Source organism: Lathyrus oleraceus, chromosome 5 (genome assembly GCF_024323335.1).
Source record: "Lathyrus oleraceus cultivar Zhongwan6 chromosome 5, CAAS_Psat_ZW6_1.0, whole genome shotgun sequence".
Lineage (NCBI taxonomy): Eukaryota > Viridiplantae > Streptophyta > Magnoliopsida > Fabales > Fabaceae > Lathyrus > Lathyrus oleraceus.
Window position 1 is genome coordinate 356,668,655 of NC_066583.1, and position 23,114 is coordinate 356,691,768.

Genomic DNA, 23,114 nt, shown 5'->3' on the forward strand with positions numbered 1-23,114 from the left:
TTTTATTAATGTTGCTTTACTTTCAAGTCATTTCAGTACCTTTATCATTTATTACCATTTACATTTCGTACAACTTGTTTATGTTTCAAGTCCTTTTCACTTTGGTCATTTGAGCCATATCTTGTGATTGTATATATTGTTTGCTTGTATTTGTTTTTATTTATGGTCTTAGGACCTTAAAACACCTAATTAAAAAAAACCTTAAAAAACATCTTGGTGGACTGTTGAACTTGATCTGAACTTTTGGACTTAGACTTAGGCAATATTCCATATGCTAAAGAACTTGGCCAATGTCATCATCTAAGACTGGGTTATTCTTGGTTGTGTTTTCATCTGATGTAGGACCTTAACTGCCCTTGATTCATTTGTTACTTTGAATTTGTGCTTAATTTTTATACTATTATTATTAATGTCTGATGATTTCTTCTAAGTTTGTCAAAGGAATATTTCATCTGAGGCATTAGAAGACATTTGAAGACTAGTAGCTATTAGAGTGCTTGCTTGGATATTTATGGCTATATTTATTTGATGCCTTGGTCTTCTTATGATTTGATTGGATATTTCTTATGCTTTTTGCTTGCTAAAGTCCAAAGGAAAATGAGTTTCTATATGACATTCTTGTCTGTTGGATTGCATCCCATTGGTCAGATCTTTTCAACTCTTAACTTTTAATTTTCTGTCTAGTATAGTCTCTCCATATCCTCCCTCTTTTAAAAAACCTTCTTTGTTTGTGGTTTTCAACTTAAACATGTTTTAATGATTAGAAAATTTGGCCTTATGCCATTGAATTTTCAAACTTTTTCTTAATCAAACTTGTGAATGAACTTAACCATATTGACATAAATTTCAAAAAGACAAAAAGAACTAACAACCCCATTCAAATATTTGGCCTTTCATGCCTTCTCTTGTTAAACTTTTTTTTAAAATCAATTCACCAACTTCTTTGAAATTTTTACCATGAACTACAGGGTTTTGATCCCTTATTTTTATGTTGGTACGTAGGCATAAGACCGAAGGTCTTGTCAAACACAAAAATATAATTAATGAATGATTTCCTTATCTCCCCACTCTATATTTTTATCAAGCATCATTTTGACCAAAACACTTGCACACAAAAAAAGGCTCCCTAGGAGTACCTAGTACACTTTGGATGCTAACACATTCCCTCTATGTAACCAACCCCCTTACCTGTAATCTCTGACATTTTATTAGTTTTGATTTGAAAAATTCTTATCTTTGGTTTTTTCTCGTACTTTTCCCCTTTTCCTTTGGAAACAGAAAAAGTGTGGTGGCGACTCTTGTTTTATTAACGTTGAGCTAACCAATAGCTCAATGGTCAGGAATTTACCGCTACACCCTTGAAAGTGGAATTTGATCTTTCTCAAAGAAGAAAAGTTGAAGAAGATATATTGAAATTAATCATGAAACTTGGATCATATTCATATCATAAAAATTGAGGAAGTTATGGTTCTTGGAAGTTGACCTTTCATCTAGGGCACAGACAAAATGACCTATAATCTTTCACCATAAAAATTGACTTTTCAAGAAAAATTATCTCTTGATGCCAACATTAAAGTTGTTTGTGATGTCATAAAGAGTAATGTTTCTCTTGAAATTATTTTCATATGACAAAAATTGTAGGAGATGGGGTCTAGAGAATCCTAGATTTGGCCGGTTGATTTTTCTAGTCAACCTCTTTGAACCAACTTGCAAACTTGAAGTTCCTTTGCTCTTTGGGGCTCATGGAGGATAATATATGCTTATGATGAATTATCTATTGATGTATTTGACCAAATGTTGAAGAAACTTGCTGAGGAATGTACACAAGATACCCAGATGAATTAGGGCTTCCTTGACAAACAATCTTCAAACTCTTGATGAGTTCTTGATCAAATTGACAAATAAAGAACACGGGGATCCATATATGATGTTTGGGACCAATGTGGACCCTTGTTAACTTGATCTCTTGCATTGGAGGTCTCAAACCCTAGTTGTGAGCTTGATGAGGCACAGGTGGATACACACACTACCTATAAAAGAAACAAAGTTACACTAGACATATTTTTGGTATTTTGGTTAGTAAACAAAGAAAATAAAGTATGATACAATCACAAAATGCTTGGTAATCTCTCCCAGTACAAATCTAATGAGTGATAGGTGAGGAGGATACCAAGGTATGATCTTAATGCCAATACCAAGTTATGAGATGGGATGAGGGATCTTAGGGGTCAAAATTGGGGTCTTACACAATTCATAGTATAGGTTGAGAGAGAGACTGTATTTATACAGAAAACACAGATAAAAGAAACACACACTAAATGGAAAATATAATCACAATTGTTAAATGTGTGAGAGTAGAATGAAAATGATCAAAAATATTATCAAAACAAAAAGGCACAACAAATAAGGAAATATGTGCTTGAAAAGAAGAAGATTGAAAACTTCAGTCTTCCGCACTTAGGAGTAATCAACTTATATTATTTTCAACAGTACGTAACCTTTGCGTATCTGCTTAACTAAGTAACACACACATAAAACAAGGTTAATACCAGACTTGCCGTATCCTAAATTTTGCCCATCCTTCATATGTTTTCTAGTGCCACTTTATTTTGAATAAATAAAAGGATATAATTAGTAGAAGAGCATGTGTAAGGATGTATAAAGGAGAGGTCTTAAGTATGAATCCCACTCTCCCCACGTTTAGAATTTTTCTCATTTTTATGTTCTAACTTCAATTACATTATCTTAAAATTAAATTTTGTATTTTGTATTTTTATTTTTTATTTTTTAAATTTTTATTTATTATTATATTATTTATTTTTAATATAAAAAAATCAATATTTGTCTTTTCTATTTTTTTTATTGTCGAAATTTTTATTTAAATTATTTTTAATAATTATATTTAAAAAAATCAAGATAAAATCATAAAAAAAATATTCTAGGATCATTAGTATTAAGCATCCTCTTTTAAGTTACTTAACAAAGTTAATAATTTTATTAGATTATTAGTATTATTATTTTGTTAAATTATAATCATTTAGTATTATGAATCATTGACATTTTTATTACTATCATTAGTATTATCAAATTTCCTCTTTTATAATTATTTCTATTAGTTTGTGTCACTAGAACTTCTTCTATTTTTACAATTAATTAACAAAATTATCCTTGTCATCATCTTATCTATTTATCCATATTATTTTATCTTTTAAATAGTATTGTTATTTTTAAGTATATATTGGTAATTATTTAGAGAAGTTGTTACTATCCCATCATTTTACTATATCCATTAACAATTTTATTTTTTATCTTTAGGTTTATTTTACTTTAAAAATTTAACATGGTTTTTCTTTCTACCATTATTATTATTCTTTTATCTTTAACATGGTTTTTCTTTCTACCATTATTATAATATTAATTACGTTTATGTCATCATTAATTTCTTTTCAGCTGTAGATTTAGTTAAGTTATTATTAAAAATAAATTTCCTTTCTTTTTAATAGGTATCAAACAATTTTTTTTATGATATTACTATTTTTAATATTGTTTCTTTCTTATTATAAGTCAAATAAAAATTAAAGAAACAAAAAAGCAGTTCATCATCACACGGATGAAACAAGGATAAATGAAATCAATTTATATTCCAACATCATAATATATATATATATATATATATATATATATATATATATATATATATATATATATATATATATATATATATATATATATATATATATATATATATATATATATATATATATATATATATATATATATATATATATATATATATATATATATATATATATATATATATATATATATATATATATATATATATATATATATATATATATATATATATATATATATATATATATATATATATATATATATATATATATATATATATATATATATGATTTTATATTAGATTTAGATTAGATTTAGATTTGTTATTTCTATAACTAATTAGTTTAGAATAAAATTAAGTTTATTAGAAATAGAAACAGTTTTGAAATTAGAATTAAAAATAGTTGTAGAAATAATTTAGGATTTAAAATTATTTTAGTGTTATGATTTATTAATATAATTAGATAATATTAGATTATGATTGTTTTTTTTAGAAATAAAAATATAAAAAAATAAAATAAAGGAGCCTTACGTATCTTTTAGTATTCAAATCAAAATCTTTTCAAATTCATCTCCAAAATCATTGAATTCCTATACAAAATCAAATACATATTAATAAAAATAATTCACATTTATTTCTCCTAACCTGAGCTTTATATAAATTGAGGAAGAAATTGTGAGAAAAGGGAGACAAAAAAAAAACACGATCAAACCAAATAGAAAAAATATCCCACCATATATACACACACATTTTAATACTCTCTCCCCTCAAATTCTCCCAAAATCACTACCCTAATTCTTAAATTTACTACGTTATTTTTCTATATTCCATCACCAAAATCCTTATTTTTAAGTCTTAAAGTTGTACACACAATTACATTTTTTACAATTTAGAAAACCCTTGATTTTTAAACAATTTCTAATATACATTCACTCTAAAAAAACTTTTTTTTATCAAATATCCAGAACTCACGTTTAACCAAAACTCTCATCATCTTCCAAATCACTATCAACTTTGAATCACCAACCGTAAACATTATCACAATCTCAATAAAATCTCCACTTTTTAACTTAAAAGTTATTTAGTTATTTATATATTTTTATTTTTGTTATGTAAAAAATAAGTAAATGAAAAAATGAAAAAGAGAGATTTCGTTATTGTTTATAACTTTATTTGTCTTTGGAAAATCATAGTTTTTTTGTTATTGTAGAGAAACAAAGAAGAAGAAGAAGGGAAACCATGGTTGCATGTTTGGTCTTTTTTAGGAACTCGAATTTGTTATTTGTATATTTTTACCATTTATGATGGATAGATCTCTACTTGTTGTATTTATGGATAGATCTCTCCTTGTTATATTTATGTGTTTTATTTAGTTTGTGGTCACCTCTTTTATTTTAAAAAATGTCATGTTTCATATTTTTTATTTCATAAAAAAAACATTTTCCTAGATTATTTTAGTTAGATTAACTTTATTTAAATTAATTTAGTTATTAAGTTTTTTAAACTTAAATTATTTTAGACCTATTCAAAACCCACGAAACTAATAAAAAAACATCAAATTTCCAAATAATTAAGTTTGACTAATTAATTTAGTTAACTTAATTTAATTTATTCAATCTTGGTTATTAACATAAAATTACAATTTATTTGTTTTAAATTTTATTTTTTATGTAAATCAATTTATTTGTCAAGTGTCATTATTAATATAAAAATTATAAAAGAATGAGTTTTATTTCATTTAATTAAAAATAACAATAATAAAGACTATGTATATATGACTCTATTTTTTAAATCAAATAAGAATTATACTTTTGAAAATTAAACTAATTGACTGGTGTCACACCTCATCAATCAATAATCTAAAATCAAATTCAAACACACTCAAATCTCATTTTCTCCACCCTTGTGTATTGAGACTTTTTTCAAACAAACTTTTCTCCGCCCTGATGCGTTGAGAACTTTTCAAATTCTAAAAATAAACAAAGAAACATTTTCTAGACGAACTACGGTGCTCTGATCCTCTAACAAACTTGAAGATACATAGGCATATAGTCGTAATACTATAACGAATACAATAACAAAAAACTTTTTCTTTGTCCTTCTTTTTAATCAAGCATTTTCCTTAATAATAACTTAACCTCTTATAAATAAATAAACTAAGTAGATGATAAATAACATAAGCAAACATTCCCTTAGACAAATACAATAACCCTAGAACTAGGGAAGAATCTCATTGAGTAAAATGGAGGTGAGGGGTGCCTAACATCTTCCTTTGCTTAACTGACTCCCGAGCCTAGTCTTTCACCCTTAATATTATATTTTATCATTATTTCCCTATTCCTTAGGAACAAATAAATGATGATGGCGTCTCTGAAATATTTTTAGCCACGACGAGACTCTTTTGTTAAGAAAATCTAAAGATTCTAGTCGCTGTGCTCATAGTAAGTTTCTTTATGTTAGATTGAGAAAAGAAGTCTCGTTGGGTGCTTGAGTAAAGAGGTTTATTTTTGGATAGATTGAGCAAGGAAGTCTCATGCTTACGGGAAGAGCAGGAAGTCTCTTTCTATATAGATTGAGCAGGAAGTCCTGAACGGGTAGTTCATGCAAGGAAGTCTCTTGCTTGAGGGTTTAAGCATAAGTCTTTTTTTCGTGGGATTGAGCAGGAAGTCCTGAACGGATAGTTCATGTAATGAAGTCTCTTGCTTAAGGGCATGAGCGGAAGTTGTCATACACCAAAACTTGCCCTCCCATTTTTGCTTTTGACCTAACCTCATTCATGTATCATTCATGTTCATCATTCATTCACTATTAACATTGATTAACAAATATCATAGATTCAAGATTTTGGTTAACAAAGCAGGTTTGGATTGAAGATTTTGGTATTGCTCATCGTGTGGGTTGCAGCCCTAATTCTTGGTCTTGAGGGATCTTGTTGCTTGACCTTCGTGCATGAACTGGGCCTATGAACACTAGTTGTGGGCCCATGGTCGGAGGAATTGTTGATGGAGTTTTGTGATTGGCTCCTAACCCTAATCTCAGATGATCTTTCACTCGATATGTGTTTCACTTAGCCTCCCGAGTCTCGTCCAGTCATTTGATCTCCGTGATTGTGTCTCCATCATTGGTGCTTTAGTCTATTAGTCATTTTCCAAGTCCTTGGTCTCATGACTTTCATCCCCACTCATCCGTTCATCCGATCCTTGTCATGCCACTATTGCTTGGGTTCGTAGGTTCACGTTCCTCACTTTTATGTGTCAGTTATAGATCTTAGGTTTGAGTTTATGATCATATTCATGTGTTAAGTCAATTCATTTTCATTCAACGGGCCAATTCCTTTCATTTTCATTCTCAAAATATCCATCACATACAACAAATGCAAGAAAATGTCATAATACATTGCAAAAAACTCATTTTTGGAAGTTTTAACCCTGTGAGTCGACTCATGACTCGACGCAAAACCTTCGGGTCCGAACAAGTCAAGTCACAAGTCGACCTGATTCTGGAAAATCTGGTTGAGTCGACTCATTCATTCCTTGCATCAACTCATTCCCCCTCTTCTTTGAACCATGTTCCTTCGGGTCCAAACAGGTCAACTCCCCGATCGACTCAATTCTGGGAAATTCTGTTTGAGTCGGCTCAATCACTCCTTGCGTCGACTCATTTTCCGTTTTCCTTCGAACCATTTCTCCGCGGGTCCAAATAGGTCGACTCAACCCTGGGATAAACTCTGTTTGAGTCGACTCATAGCTTTTTTTACATGATTTTTTGCACTGTTGTGAGAATGGGACTTTTGGACTGAAACATGAACTCCCACCATCAAAAATAGCCAAGGCTTGCAGTTCAAAACCAATGCATACCTGCATAAATACCAGAAAAAATCATGAACACTCGACGAAACTTATAATAGCAAGTTCAATAACTCACCAAGCTTCAACCACACACATTGTGAACACTTAAACCTGCACAAACATAACCAAAACCACAGTTTGCACAACATGACCATACAATTGCTAACCTATAGTTCCAAGTCATGATTGAGTCTATTGGTTCTATCTTGCACCTAAACCAATCAAACCGCATGTCACTATTCCAGTTTTCACCTGTAATAGCCAGTCATAAACAATCATTTGAACATTCCATTAAGTTAACCAACCAACTAACTTCCAACTTAGTGAGTTAACCACCTAAACTCACTGAGTTCATCCCAACTAACTCCAAACCTCATTTAACTAACTCCAAGCCTAACTCCAAGACAATTAATCCCAAGCCTAATCATTATAAATTCTCACCTTCATCATCATTTAAATTCTTCTCGACTCTCTACACTCTCTACACTTTTTGCAATCATCAACTCTCTGCAATCACCCTCACACTCAAACCTCAATTTCTAAAACTCCATTGAAGCTTTAAGAAGACTGAGCTCAACCTCATCACACTACAGTATTTCGAAGAAGAAGAAGAGTGGGAAGACAAGCTAATCGAAAGGAAGTAAAAGCAATAATGTACCAGTTTATACAAGTGATTTTTCGTCTTCATCGTCTCCGATCAACACTCACCAGAGCAAGTCTCAGCTTCAGAGGTAGGTTCATTTTTCATTATCTCATCATATTTTATTTCTATGCTGAACCTTGCGCCATATTATTGCAAACCCTTATCATACGGAGCTTCGAATCTTGCTCATGGAGAAGTATTTTAGATCTGAGTTTTTTGGGATTCTTGAGGATTTGGACTCAGATATTGAATTTAGGACAGAATTTAGAGAATTTGGAGTTTAGATTCTTGTTCAGGAGATGGAAACGAAGATGGTGGTGGTTCCGTTGTTCATTTCTGGTGGTCGCCGCCGCCAGAAGCGATTTCCAGTGCAGTGGCCCACGGTGGAGCTCCGGTGTTTACCTTTGTTTTATTACTCGCTTTATTTATGTTATTTATTGCATTACTCTATTTCCTTAAATATTCATATGCTATTATATTTTGGATATTATCTGTTGGGATAGGATGATACTATGTCAGAGAAGCTCTGCACCCGAGCTTTAGTATGCACACAGGATAGATTCGTGGATAGTCATGTCGGCCTGCGTTTTACATGTTGAATTGTGACAAGAAATTGTGACAAGAGCCACACCCAGACTAGACTCACTTGAAAGTACTTTTGTCCTGTGAGAATTCACTATGGCAGGGTATTTTCATTTGACTCGATGACTCTGGAAGACCTTTTAGGGACCACCTTTGAGGGCTAGTACACACTTGTGAGAGGGCTATTGGGTTTTTGTGCAGGAAACCAAGACCCTTCATACCATTGATCTCTTACATAAGTCAGACCTTTGATCCTATATTGAGTTACATGGACAGATTATTATTCAGATTTCTCATTTCATATCAGATTATTGATCCTATGCTGAGTTATCCAGACTGTCCAGGTCATGCCGGACCTTTGATCTTATGCCATGTGATATGGCCAGATTATCCAAAATATCCAGATTATAATGAACTGTTGAACCTATGATGCTTGCATGTCATTATATCATTTTGAAATTAATTTTTGCATGTACATTTCCAAGGAATTCAAGAGACGAGTCTTTGTTTGAGTGATCATTAGAGAGTGGATCCTACTAGAAGAGGGGTTTATAGCTACAAGTTTTGGGAACCTTCTTTGAAGACATTGAGAGGATTGGGAGCTCGTCTAGTTTTCAACAACAAAGCCAAGTTCAAAGATGCCTATGGTAATCTCCTAGGCATGCTTAACACTGAGGTCAACATTATAGCTCTTCACACTCTCGTGCAGTTCTACGACCCTCCTTTGAGTTGCTTCACGTTCCAGGATTACCAGTTGGCTCCTACTTTGGAGGAATATTCACATATTCTGGGGATTGAGATTAAGGATCAGGCCCCCTTTGTCCCTACAAAGGAACTTCCTAAGTCTCAACATCTAGCTGAAATCATTCACATAGAGAAAAAGGAGGTGGAGCTCAATCTTAAACCTAAGGATGGGACCCATGGTTTTTCCTTAAAGTTTCTGGTTGACAAGGTTATTACATTTGCCGAAGCTGAGAGTTGGGATGCTTTCAACACTATCTTTGCTTTGATCATATATGGGATTGTGCTATTCCCAAACATGGAAGACTTTGTTGACTTGGCTTCGATCTACCTCTTCATGGCCAAGAATCCCGTTCCTACTCTTCTTGATGACACATATTATTCCATCCATGTGAGGAATGAGAAGAAGAAGGGAACTATCGTGTGTTGTACTCCTCTGCTGTATAGATGGTTTATTTCGCATCTACCCAGCAAGGGTCGTTTTATTGACAACGAGGGAAATCTGAAATGGTCTTAGAGGATCATGTCCCTCACAGCTGAAGACATCTCCTGGTATTCTAGAGTTTATGATGGTAGATTGTGGTAATTTCCCCAATGTACCCCTTCTAGGTATAAAGGGTGGAATTAACTATAACCCGAGGATAGAATTGCACCAGTTGGGTTACCCGATGGTAGATAAGCCAGATTCCGAGCATCTAGAGGAGTTTGTTCTGTATGAAGGGGTTGACAACTCAGAGTTCCAGAAGAGGATTATCCTAGCATGGGGATATATTCATCTTCATAGAAGGGCCGAATTGGGAAAGAAAAATGTATTGTGAAGGAAGCCTACACTCAGTGGGTTAAGGAGAGAGTCAAAGAGTTTTTATTGCCATTTCCGCCTGAACCTTCCATGATCATCAAGCCTGTTAAGCCTGTTGTTGCTCCCATTTTAGAGGTTGACAAACTCAAGGGGGTTATCAAAGAATTAGAGAAAGAGAATGCCGATCTCCGATCTAACCTAGGTAAGCTCACCTTGGAGAAAGAGAACCTAAAGTTTAAGCTCAACCAGAAAAGGGACCGAGTAGCCAAGATCGCCAAGGAGATTCAGGAAGAATAACACAAAAGAAGGAAAGTAAGTGACGCTTTGAAGGGTACTATTGTTAGTCTTTATGTGAAGAGGAAACAACTTGCTGCAAAACAGTACAAGGTGTGCAAGACAGAGATCAACTGCCAGGATCAACTCAAGAGGTTACAAAGCCAGCTAGAGACTTTCCAGAAGGAGCTGAAAGCGGAGCAAGATCGGGCTAGGAAGCTAGAAGTCTCTTTGTCTCAACATCAGTTCGACTTGGGCAAGAGATTCGAAGAGATTCGGGAACTGAAGAGTCAAGCTCACAAGAACTTCGAAAGTACCAAATTGCTCGATCAAGAGGTCACTCAGTGGGAAAGGAAGAGTTATCATCTTCAAGCCCTTTTAGACCAGATGTAAGCTTTCTTGAGCAATCTTTTGTACCTGTTATTTCCTTAATATTGAATAAAATGTGTTGTTTCCCTTTTCTTGGGCATTATCTTCTATCTCTATTCTTACACTCTATGATTGCTCATAAAAAAAATTGACGAATCTCGAAGATTCCCTGGAAATAATAAAATAAAGGAAATAATAATAAAAATAGTTTTTTGCATATGTGCATCATTCACACATCATATTGCATTTCATAAATCTAAGACCAGTGAACTCATCTTCACTTGAACCTTCACAGAACCACCACTTCCATCAAAGCTGATTACCCGATAACTGTCTTGAACTGGAAGCATGTCGCAGGTTACTATGGAAGAACTCCGAAAAATCAAGAAGCGATGAAGGTTTAGATTAACCAGCTAAAGACTCAGGTGAGTTTGATCATGGAGATCTTGCAGTCAATGATGAGGAAAGAAGGACACTCCATGCCAACTATTGTGCCAGAAGTGGTCACTCTAGTGAACATGCCTGACCCCACTCCACATCAGGAGCAGCCTCGTGGACCTCCAGGATCTCTCTATCAGCAACCGATGTATGTTATTCTTATGGGTCCTACACCGATGCAATATCGACAGCCTTACGCTCCACAACGACAAAGTCATTATCAACAGAAGTTGAAGAAGCCTGAGAGAAGTTTCGATGTTATTACCATGTCATACAGTGAGCTGCTTGCTCGCTTACTTCAAAACTCTTTACTGCAATACAAAGAATTGGGACCTCCTCTAACACCTCTCCCTTCAGGCTATGACGCCGATGCTAGATGTGAGTTTCATTCTAGAGCACCAGGGCATACCGTCGAAAGTTGTAGAGCTCTGAAGCATAAGGTGCAAGACTTGATTGATTCAAGGGTCATTGTGTTCACACCTCAAGGCTTGAAAATAGTGAACATTCCCATGCCTCCTCAGGAGGGCACATATGCAAAGTCGTGATCAGTGCGAGTGGAAGCCGTGATAGATTTGAAGAGTCTGCATTTGTGGGAAAAAATTAGAAGGATCTCCCTGAAGATTGCCAGGGTATCAGCTACCAGCTCTATAATTCCAGTCTGAGGATCTGAAGATGAGGTCGATTACGCCAGTAGTCACTAGTTTGGTTCGACCATGTTCATGTGTAATTTTCTCAATTGTCATTTGTAACATTCATTTGTAATAAACTCGTTTGTTTTTTAATAGTAATGGCATTGAAATGAATATGCATATTTTTGAATCAATCCATTCATGTTCACTCATACTTTATTTTGTCAATATCCAACTTTTGTTTGAGCGAAATCAAAAGGAGGAGGATGAAATTGAAAAAACACGAGATCATTGTACGTATGCTTTTGAATAAGACCCTGCTGATGATGTAAGGCATTGTTTCAAATCCCAAACATCAGAGTTATAAGGAAGTTAATCCCTAGTCTACCCCTTTGGGCCTTGTTGTAGGAGTTTCTTTCTTTAACACATAAAACCCTCAATTTTAAACCGGGGTAGGGTAGTCATCCTCTAATTTGACCATGCGTTCAAATTCCAAAGAAAAAGAGGGGTGTCCTATCTAAGGATCAATCATATTTTATTCCTCGCGAGAGGTCGGAAACCATAAAATTCTAAAGGGTTGTCCCTTACCAACAGAGGAACGAGGCAGTCACAACCCCTTCAAATCAAACTAACAGATGTCACACGATTTGTTTCAACAAAAAAAGAACAAAGAAACAAGAGAAAAAAAAAGCCCGCTAAGTTGAAAACTTGAGAACAAGTGACTTAGGAAAAAATTAGGGCATCCCTGTGGACTGTAAGTCTGAACCAATCTAGCAAAAGTAGGGAAATGAAAAATAGAGAGAGGAATAAAAAAAAAGTCCTCAACAAGAACAAATTCGTGTGGCTACCAAACCAAACAAAGGAAAGGTGACTGCCACACCAAACACCTCGTTGGTTCATTAACCGTCACTTCAAAATTCCTTTTGGTAGATGAGCGTTTGCGTAAAACTAGATGAGCGTAGGATTGGAGAACATCACGAAGAACGAGTGGGTTAGGATAGGTTTGAGCCTTATATCCTTTCTTTCTGTAACCGTGAACCAGACCATATTACAACCCTCAAAAGACACAATTGAAGCAGGATCTATTTCGAAAGCATACAGTCGGTACGATCGTGTAAAAACTGACTCCTTAATGATTCACTCATCATTTATGCTGATATTGATATGACATTCTTAATCATTGATGCATTCATTGTATGTCATAACTCCAGTGAACATGCTTGGATTTCAAAATTGCATAAACGTGACATTGCTATTATCATTTCTAAAATAAACATGTGTTACACGTGAGTGAGCATTTGACATCAAGAGGATTTCCACGATGAGTGTGAATTGGAAAGCTTGATTATTACACCATAAGAGAGGATGCCTAAAGAATTTGTCAAGTAGAGGCGAATTACTTCAACTAATTTAATCACAAAACAGAACACCTGAGAACTCCGTTGAGCACAAATAGGTCACCTTGATTTGATTGTCCCCAGAGAGACAAACGCCTGAGCCTTCGTCGATCAGGTGCAAGTTATTTTGATTAATCATAACAAGCGTTGAACGCATGAGTCTCCATTGAGCAATGACCAACCACTTCATGTGATTATATAAAGGAGCAGAATGTCTGAGAACTCCGTGGAGCAGAAGGATAAGATGTTTCATTTTTCAATCGATCTGAGACTGTTACATCAAGAAATTTCAACAAGATTCAGTTAGTCTGAGACAGTTACTTCGAGATTCGGAGAATCTCTCCAAAGATTAGATATTCATGGGGTGAACCACTTCAGTCGATCGCGTTAGAAGACCAACGCCTGAGACTCATTTGAGCAGGGGTAAACTATTTTCATTGATCTTATCAAGTGTTGAACGCCTGAGACTCCGTTGAGCAGGGGGCAAGCCAGTTCATTGGATCATATTAAGAAGCAGAATGTCTAAAAACTCTGCAGAGCAAAAAGACAAGATACTTCAATTTTCAGTCAGTCTGAAGCAATCACATAGATAAATCTCTACAAGATTCAGTTGACCTAAGGAGGTTACATCGAGATTCGATGAATCTCTATAAGACATGTTAGTTATAAGAATTCCTCAGAGACCGGCTAACCAGGGCAAAGCTTATTCCAAGACTCGTACTGGGGCAAGCTACCTCATGAACCCGATAAGTCATTATCTCCTAGATAGTTAAGAAGAATAAAGTTCCAAGACACTGAGGCGGGTCATATCGAGATAGTATTTTGACAAAGCTCCTTCATAACTTGTGACTAGGGCATTGCATGCAGATTCCCAACAGACTGGGGCATGACTGGGTAAGGAAAGAAGATCTTTCCTATACATTTGAGGTTGTTCAGAGCAAGATACATTGTGCGTAAGAGACTTCTAAGTTCAAGATGAATGTCGGGGAGTCATGCTAAATACATCCCCTAAACCTTTCCATAGAGAACATTGATCCTAATTGATAAACCCAGTGGTTATTAGTACCCTCAGTTCTCTATCTTCTAGATACATACTACCATACCGTTTAACCAAAAGCCTAACCTCGCATCAGTATCTTGCATTAATCTCTCATTACATCTCATCGCATCATGAAGCGTGTAGCATATTCCATCGAAATGGAGCGTTACGCCTTGCAAAATAAACATGTGCATAACTGTATGAAAGTATTTCTTGAAAGCATAAAAGAATCCTCCGTTGAGACATTCTTCCTCCCCAGTGAAAATATTATCATGAAACTCTCGAGCAGTATTCCTCGCAGGTTTCCCGAAATAATTCTCCTTTTTGCAAGTACCCTTGTGAGTCTCTCGTCAGTCACTTACCTTTTGTAAGTCTCTTTCAGCCTCGTGCCATTCCTCCTTGCCTTTTGCTTGGAAAGGATCATTGAGATAACTTACCTTTCGTGAGTTTATTTCGTTGCCTTGTGCATGAAATCATGTCTCCCCCTTGTTGCCTTTCGCATGAGTAGGGCACCTTTGTCAGATATTTGCTTCCCGTTTGTTTAAATGACTGATATATATTTGCTGAGTCTCGAGGTTTGGGTAGCCATTGATTGAAAACGTCATCCCCATCGTTGTGCCTGAGGGACGATATCAAGTTTTCATACCTATTTGCAAAGTTCCCCACCTGAAAGAGTATGCTAAAGCCCAGATTCGTCTAGCAAATCCCCTTGAGCCTAGGTTTGTACCTAGCGGGTCTTGTTTGATTGTTCTGCCTTGTATAGATGTTTGTGCCCTTTTTGATGGTTACTTACCTTTTGTAAGTACTCCCATGCCTTTTTAATAAGAGATAACTCCCTTTTTACTTACCTTTTATGAGTTCCTTTTGTGCCTTTCACATAAAGTTTGTTATCCCCACCTTCTTACCTTTAATAAGTCTCCCCAACCTTTTGTTCGAGGATTCCTATTCCTAAATCTGCTTACCTTTTGTAAGTACTCTCATGCCTTTCGCATAGGAGACGATCCCCTTCTTGCTTACCTTTTGTAAGTGTCATTTGCCTTTTGCACTGGAAATTTTCTCTTGACAAGGAGTCGTTGTTACCTTTGGTGTGAGATAACCATCCTTTTCTTCTTAACCTTTCGTTGAGAAGTTTCTCACTACATTTTATATGAGACATCCCCTCTTTCTTCTTAACCTTTCGTTGAGAAGTTCTCACTACCTTTTGTGTGAGATCCCCAATAGACGTTGTGTCTAGGAGCTCTCGTAGCATATTGCACGAGAATCTCATTCCCATCTTCTTCTTAACCTTTCGTTAAGGAGTTCTCATTACCTTTCATGTGAGAAGTTCGACTATCTTCCTTCCTAAACCGTTGTTTGGAAGCCCCTTTTTTTCCCTTGCTAAGGAGCCGTTGCTACCTGTTGCACGAGGGGGTCGTTTCTCCATTGAGAGGTATGTCCACCTTTGGAATTTTCTATCCCTCTTGCTAAAGAGCCGTTGCTACCTGTCGCACGAGGAGTTCGTTTCTCCGTTGAGAAGTCGGTCAATGTTTGGAAGTTTCTATCCCTCTTGCTAAATATCCGTTGCTACCTGTTGCACGAGGAGGTCGTTTCTCCGTTGAGAAGTCTGTGTGTGTTTGGAAATTTCTATCCCTCTTACTAAGGAGTCGTTTCTACCTGTTGCACGAGGAGGTCGTTTCTCTGTTGAGAAGTCTATCCGCCTTTTTCCTTAACTGTATTTGTAAATTTTCATCCCTCTTGCTAAGGAGTCGTTGCTACCTGTTGCACGAGGAGGTCGTTTCTCAGTTGAGTTGTTCATCCCTTTTTGCAAGACGTCTCTCTGCCGGTGGCAGAAGATCTTGTTCCTATCCTTTTATTCGGGTACTTGCTGATAACGCGAAAACACATCAGATAATTGCCTTAATTTACACTCAAAGATCACACCATTTCGATTAATACCCCGATTATTGCGCAAGTATTCGTGTTGTTTTTGCAGGTATTTGAATCTCCATGCACTAAAGAGAAAAATGAAGAAAAGGAAGAAAAAGAAGAAGAAACATGTGGAAAAGCACAGAAAAACCAGAAAAGCAGAGTTTGCAGATTTTGCTGATGTGACGACCATCACAGATTCATGACGCTCGTCACGACCCAGACTATGACGACCGTCACCGGCCCATGACGAGCGTCACGCGGCCAGAATATGCGCTTTGAAACAGTCAGCCACAGGCACCCAAACGTGCCTAAATCTCCTCCAACAAACTTATTCCCACGGATTCCTCATTCAAAACCAAGTCTCCCTTGATTTTCTCAACCACCAAGACCTAATGGACACAATATAAAGGACCAGAATAGGGAAAATTGGGGACGCCTACTTTTACACTTACGCTCTGGAATTTAGTTTTACAGCTTTCTAGCTTTTAGCATTTTTTTCTTTCCAGCAACCTTGTTTCCGTTGCTTTATTTTATTCGCCATTCTTTTTAGAGTTTCCCTTTTTCCTTTCTGTTTTCCAGTTATCCATAGTAGTAGTTTCCTACACTGGGGAACTACTACACTTTATTTAATTTTAGTAGTAATTTGTATTGAAGAAGCAAAGCCTACCGACTTGTGGAGGACTGCTCAAGTACTCCAAGAATCGCTATACTCTGTTACTTCGATCTCCAGGTTTTTATTGAATTATTATTGTTATTGCCCATTTATTATTATAAGCATGTTTGCCACAATGTTGATATGTTTATGCCTTGTGTTTGCCTTATTTAATATGTCCAGCTAAACCACCAGTATCGGTATGTAGCAACTTAACTTGATGGGATTTAATAATAACCGGTGAAAACCCTTTTTCTCAAACAATCTTTTAGGCTGAAGTTTTTAATTTAAATTTAATTAACTTTATCACAAAAGCGTGAAAAGCTATTTAATACGATTTTGCCACGAGAGTGGGAAATTAACAAAGGTGAGAACCAACAATCGCGAGAGCGTGAGGCTCGAGCTGGATAGTAAAAATTAAGCATTGAGTTTAAAAACAGCGAGAGCACTTTAAAAGTAATTAGAACTTATTTATTTTCAAAAAGTAATTTTGACTTCAAATGGGACAGCGAGAGCATACATTCTGACCTAAAGTTATAGGCCGAATCAACAACCACGAGACTGTGAGATAAAGCCTTTTAAATAAACATTTTCTACTGAGAGATATTTGGCATTTAAACTATTCACCGGTGACTTATCGAATCCCTGACAATTGATGCGTTGCATACTGATTCCTTCCATTAATTCTTTCTTAAAACCAAAAATTCCCCTTAGATTTACTATATTACCCCCGAACTTCTACTAATCAATTCCCTTAGCTAAACATAGTGACGTTAGTAACACTAGTTTGACCATAGGTCCCTGTGGGATCGATATCTTTTAAAACTAAAGCGACTAGACTGTGCACTTGTAGTCAAGTACCCGGCAGACTATATTTTATATATAGCCAGATCAAGCATCAAGTTTTTGGCACCGTTGCCGGGGACCTGTTTTAGTCGAATAGTGCGATTCTTTCGTTGCACGGTATAGACTAAGGTAAAAACAAAAACTAATCTTCTCTCCTTTCTTTCCCTGATTGTATGCCAAGTACTCGCTCACAAGGCGATAACTTAGCACCACCAATCCCTGAATTAGAGTGTTTTCTATACGTGAGACGCCGGGTACACGAATATCAACAAAAGTACGGTATTCCCAATATCTCCTTTCCTCCTAAATCAGAAGAAAAACCAAACATGGCTGAAGAAGGACCCCAGAATCGTCCTCTTAAATTCTACACTACCTCGTCTCAACAAGAACCTCACAACAGCATTGTTGCCCCCGCTATTAATCAAAACGATTTCAAGTTGAAACCCTCACTATTATCAGCCGTCCAACAACATCAATTTGCTGGAAACCCAACAGACGATCCTAATGAACATCTGACCAAGTTTGTGCAGTACGGAGATACTGTAAAAGCGAATGGTGTATCTCAAGATGCGATAAGACTGCGCCTCTTTCCTTTCTCACTAAGAGACAGAGCTTGGGCTTGGTTGCAATCCTTGCCCTCCAACTCCGTTACAACATGGGAAGAACTGAAGAACATCTTCTTATCCCGATACTTTTCGCCGAGCAAAACTGCTATGCTGAGATCTCAAATCAACGGATTCAGGCAAAAAGATGTGGAATCTCTCTACGAAGCGTGGGAGAAATACAAGGACATGATGAGGATATGTCCACATCACGGTCTAGAAGACTGGGTGATCATTCACACATTTTATAATGGGCTTCTGTATAACATAAGACTTACAATAGATGTTGCCGCGGGCGGTGCACTTATGGATAAGCCATACACCGAAGCCTATCAACTAATTGAAAACATGGCCCAAAACCATTGCCAATGGGGAGGTGAACGAACTCCAGTAGAAAAGTCCCAGACTAAAGGTGGAATGTACGAAATCAGTAGCCTTGACCATGTTCATGCAAAGGTAGATGCCCTTGTCCAAAAATTAAATAACTTGACCATACCACCCGCAGCCACCGTGGATGCTGTAACTCCAAACTGTGAGTTATGTGGAAACCCTGGACACACTGCACAAGAATGTCAAATATTAGCAGGAGTCCCAGTTGATCAAGTGAACTACACATAAGGAAATCCCTATTCAAATACCTATAACCCAGGTTGGAAAAACCATCCTAATTTCTCGTATAAGAATAACAACGCCCTGTATGCACCTGGCCAAGCACCAGCTGTTCCTCCTGGATATCAAAAGCCAACTAATAATGCTCCTAACATGCCTAGGAAGTCAAATCTCGAATTGATGATGGAAAGCTTCATAGCTACCCAAGCTCAAACAAACAAGGACTTCTTGAACCAAAACATACACACTAGCGAGCAACTTAAACAACTAGCGAATAAAGTAGACGCCTTAGCCACCCACAATAAAATGCTTGAAACACATATTTCACAACTGGCTCAACACCAAGCATCTACAGCCGCTCCAGCTGGGACATTTCCTGGACAGCCATAACCTAATCCAAAGGGACATGTAAATGCCGTTATACTGAGGATGGAAAAGAAATAGACGGACCCGTACATCCAAGACTCCAAAACCCTGCCATGTACCAAAAACCAGATAAAACCTCAACTGAGCAGGTGAATGAACCAAAGGAAACAGAAGATAATACCCAAGAGGCCGAAGAGAAAGAGAAACCTTATGTGCCTCCACCTCCTTATAAATAACCCATTCTGTATCCTCAAAGACTCAAAAGTTCTAAAACTGTGAATCAATTTAGGAAATTTGTTGAACTTCTGAAGCAATTAAACATTACGATACCCTTTACAGAAGCCATCACACAAATTCCCTCCTATGCCAAATTTCTTAAGGAAATCCTATCTAATAAGAAAAAGATTGAGGATGACGAAACAGTTACACTTACTGCCGAGTGTAGCGCCATAATCCAGAATAACATGCCTCCCAAACTAAAAGACCCAGGTAGTTTCTCCATACCCTGTGTCATTGGAAAATTCATCATAGACAAAGCTCTATGCGATCTAGGAGCCATCATTAGCGTAATGCCCTTAACCATTTGTAGAAGGCTCAGTATGGGAGAATTAAGACCGACAAAGATGTCTGTTCAATTAGATGACCGCTCAATCAAATATCCTGTCGGTATACTAGAGAATATCCTAGTACGTGTAGGACAATTTTACATTCCTACCGATTTCATAATCATGGACATTAAAGAAGATGCCAATACACCTATCATACTAGGAAGGCCATTCTTGGCTACCGCCGGAGCAATAATAGACGTAAAGAGAGGTAAGCTGACATTCGAAGTTGGAGAGGAAAAGGTTGAATTCATCTTAACCTAATTCTTACAAGCGCCAGCTATAGACGACACCTGCTATCTGCTCGATGTCATAGACGAATGCGTGAGAGAGATGGAGATAGAAGAAACCACATACTCTGAAATAATGAAAATCCAAATCCCTCCAATCCTTGAAGACAATAATTGGCTTGAACCATACCAAAACGAAAGTCTAAGCGAATGCTTAGCACTTACACCCAACCACATGCCATGCCCAAAGAAACTTGACTTGGAACTAAAAACACTACCAAAGAACCTAAGATACGAATTCCTATACACTGAACTGAAAAGACCAGTCGTAGTCAACGCTGACTTAGGACAGATGGAAACTGAGAAATTACTAGATGTCCTAAGAAAATACCCAACAACGTTAGGATATAACATCGCCGATCTAAAAGGAATAAGTCCTTCGATTTGTATGCATCGTATTATGCTGGAGGAAGACTGTAAAACCTCTAGAGAGCACCAGAGAAGGATCAACCCAATCCTAAGTACCATAGTCAACGATGAAGTAAAGAAACTTCTAGATGCTGGAATCATATACCCGATCTCAGATAGTCAGTGGGTTAGCCCCGTTCATGTAGTACCCAAGAAATGAGGTGTTACAGTTGTTAAGAACGAGAAAGGCGAGTCCATAGCACAAAGAGTTGTGTCCGGAAGTAGAATGTGCATTGACTATAGAAAACTAAATAAAGCCACTCATAAAGATCATTTCCCTCTACCCTTCATTAACCAAATGCTTGAACGACTGGCTAAGCATTCTCACTTCTGCTATCTAGACGGTTATTCAGGATTCTTTCAAATCCCAATCCATCCTAACGACCAAGAAAAGACTACCTTTGCATGCCCTTATGGTACATTCGCCTACCGACAAATGCCATTCGGCCTATGTAATGCTCCCGCAACATTTCAAAGATGCATGATGGCAATCTTCGCAGATTTTATAGACGACATCATGGAAGTCTTTATGAACGATTTTTCTGTTTGCGGGCAGAGTTTTGAATTGGGAGAAATGCCATTTCATGGTTCAACAAGGAATTGTATTAGGTCACGTGGTATCTGACAGAGGAATTGAAGTAGACAAAGCTAAAATCGAAATTATAAAAAACCTTCAACCTCCGAAAACCGTACGAGGAATAAGAAGCTTTCTAGAACACGCCGATTTCTATCGACGTTTTATTAAAGATTTCTCAAAAATAACCAAGCCACTTACTAGATTATTAATGAAAGACACTTACTTCATATTTGATGAAAAATGCTTAACAGCGTTCAATCAACTGAAAACATCTTTAATCACCGCACCTATAATGCAACCACCTGACTGGAGATTACCATTTGAAATCATGTGCGATGCAAGTGATTACCCAGTAGGCGCAATACTGGGACAAAGGAAAGATAATAAGCTTCATGCTATTTACTATGAGAGTAGAACGCTTGATCCTGCCCAAATGAACTACGCCACCACTGAAAAAGAACTTCTAGCTAGAGTGTTCGCTTTGGACAAATTCCGTTCCTACCTGGTAGGGGCAAAAATTATCATCCATACTGACCACGCTGCTATTAGATATCTGTTAAGTAAAAAGGAGGCCAAACCAAGACTTTTAAGATGGATCCTTCTCTTACAAGAATTTGATTTAGAAATAAAAGATAAGAAAGGTACTGAAAACGTAATAGTAGACCACTTATCTCGTATCGAAGGGAACAAGCCTGAACAAATCCCAATTAATGACGATTTCCCTTACGAACGACTCATAGCCCAAATGGAAAGTGATATGTCTGAACTGACATTAAACGATACAGGAATAGAAGAATCCGTGGAAGAAGTACACGCGAATGCAACTCTGCCATGGTATGCTGACTTTGTCAACTACCTAGCCGTCGGAGTACTTCCACCGGACCTATCTTATCAACAAAAGAAGAAGTTCTTTCACGATCTAAAACAGTATTATTGGGATGAACCTCTTCTTTTCAAAAAAGGGACCAACGGTATTTTCCGTCGATGTGTTCCTGAGGATGAAATCGATGATATAATCTTTAATTGCCATTCCGCCCCCTATGGAGGGCATGCAAGTACCTCAAAGACCTGCACTAAGATCCTGCAATCCGGCCTCTTTTGGCCTACTCTATGGAAAGACGTCCATAACGCGGTTATAAAATGCGATCGGTGCCAACGCACTGGAAACATCTCAAGACGCGATGAAATGCCACAAACAGGAATCTTAGAAGTAGAAGTCTTTGACGTATAGGGGATTGACTTCATGGGACCATTCCCAGCTTCTTTTGGTAATAAATACATACTCGTTGCTGTCGACTATGTCTTAAAATGGATCGAGGTTGTAGCCTCCCCAACAAATGACACATGAGTAGTGATTAAGTTATTCAAGAACATTATATTTCCCAGATTCGGTGTGCCAAAATTAGTAGTCAGTGACGGTGGCTCCCACTTCATATTGATTATATTTGGAAAACTCCTTCTGAAATATGGAGTCTGACACCGTGTAGCAACACCGTATCATCCACAAACTAGCGGGCAAGTCGAAGTCTCAAATCGAGAAATAAAACAAATTCTTGAGAATACCGTAGGAATATCCAGAAAAGACTGGTCATCCAAACTAAAGGAAGCTTTGTGGGCCTACAGGACGGCTCACAAAACCCCGATAGGAACCACACCCTTCAAACTAGTTTATGGTAAATCATGCCACCTCCCTGTAGAATTGGAACACAAAGCGTATTGGGCAATTAAAACCCTTAACGTAAACTACACTTCCACAGGCGAGAAATGGATTCTGGACATCCACGAATTAGAAGAGCTGAGATTGGACGCTTACGAGAATGCTAGGGTCTACAAAGAACGAACTAAAAGATGGCATG

The 23,114-nt window shown here is 36.8% G+C and overlaps 1 non-coding gene across 1 annotated transcript; it reads right to left on the reverse strand.

The window, feature by feature from the left end:
* Positions 1–18,514: 18,514 nt before the first annotated feature.
* LOC127088936 (small nucleolar RNA R71) lies at positions 18,515–18,621 on the reverse strand. Its single transcript, XR_007790737.1, has one exon. It is a non-coding gene; the product is annotated as a small nucleolar RNA R71 (small nucleolar RNA).
* Positions 18,622–23,114: the final 4,493 nt, after the last annotated feature.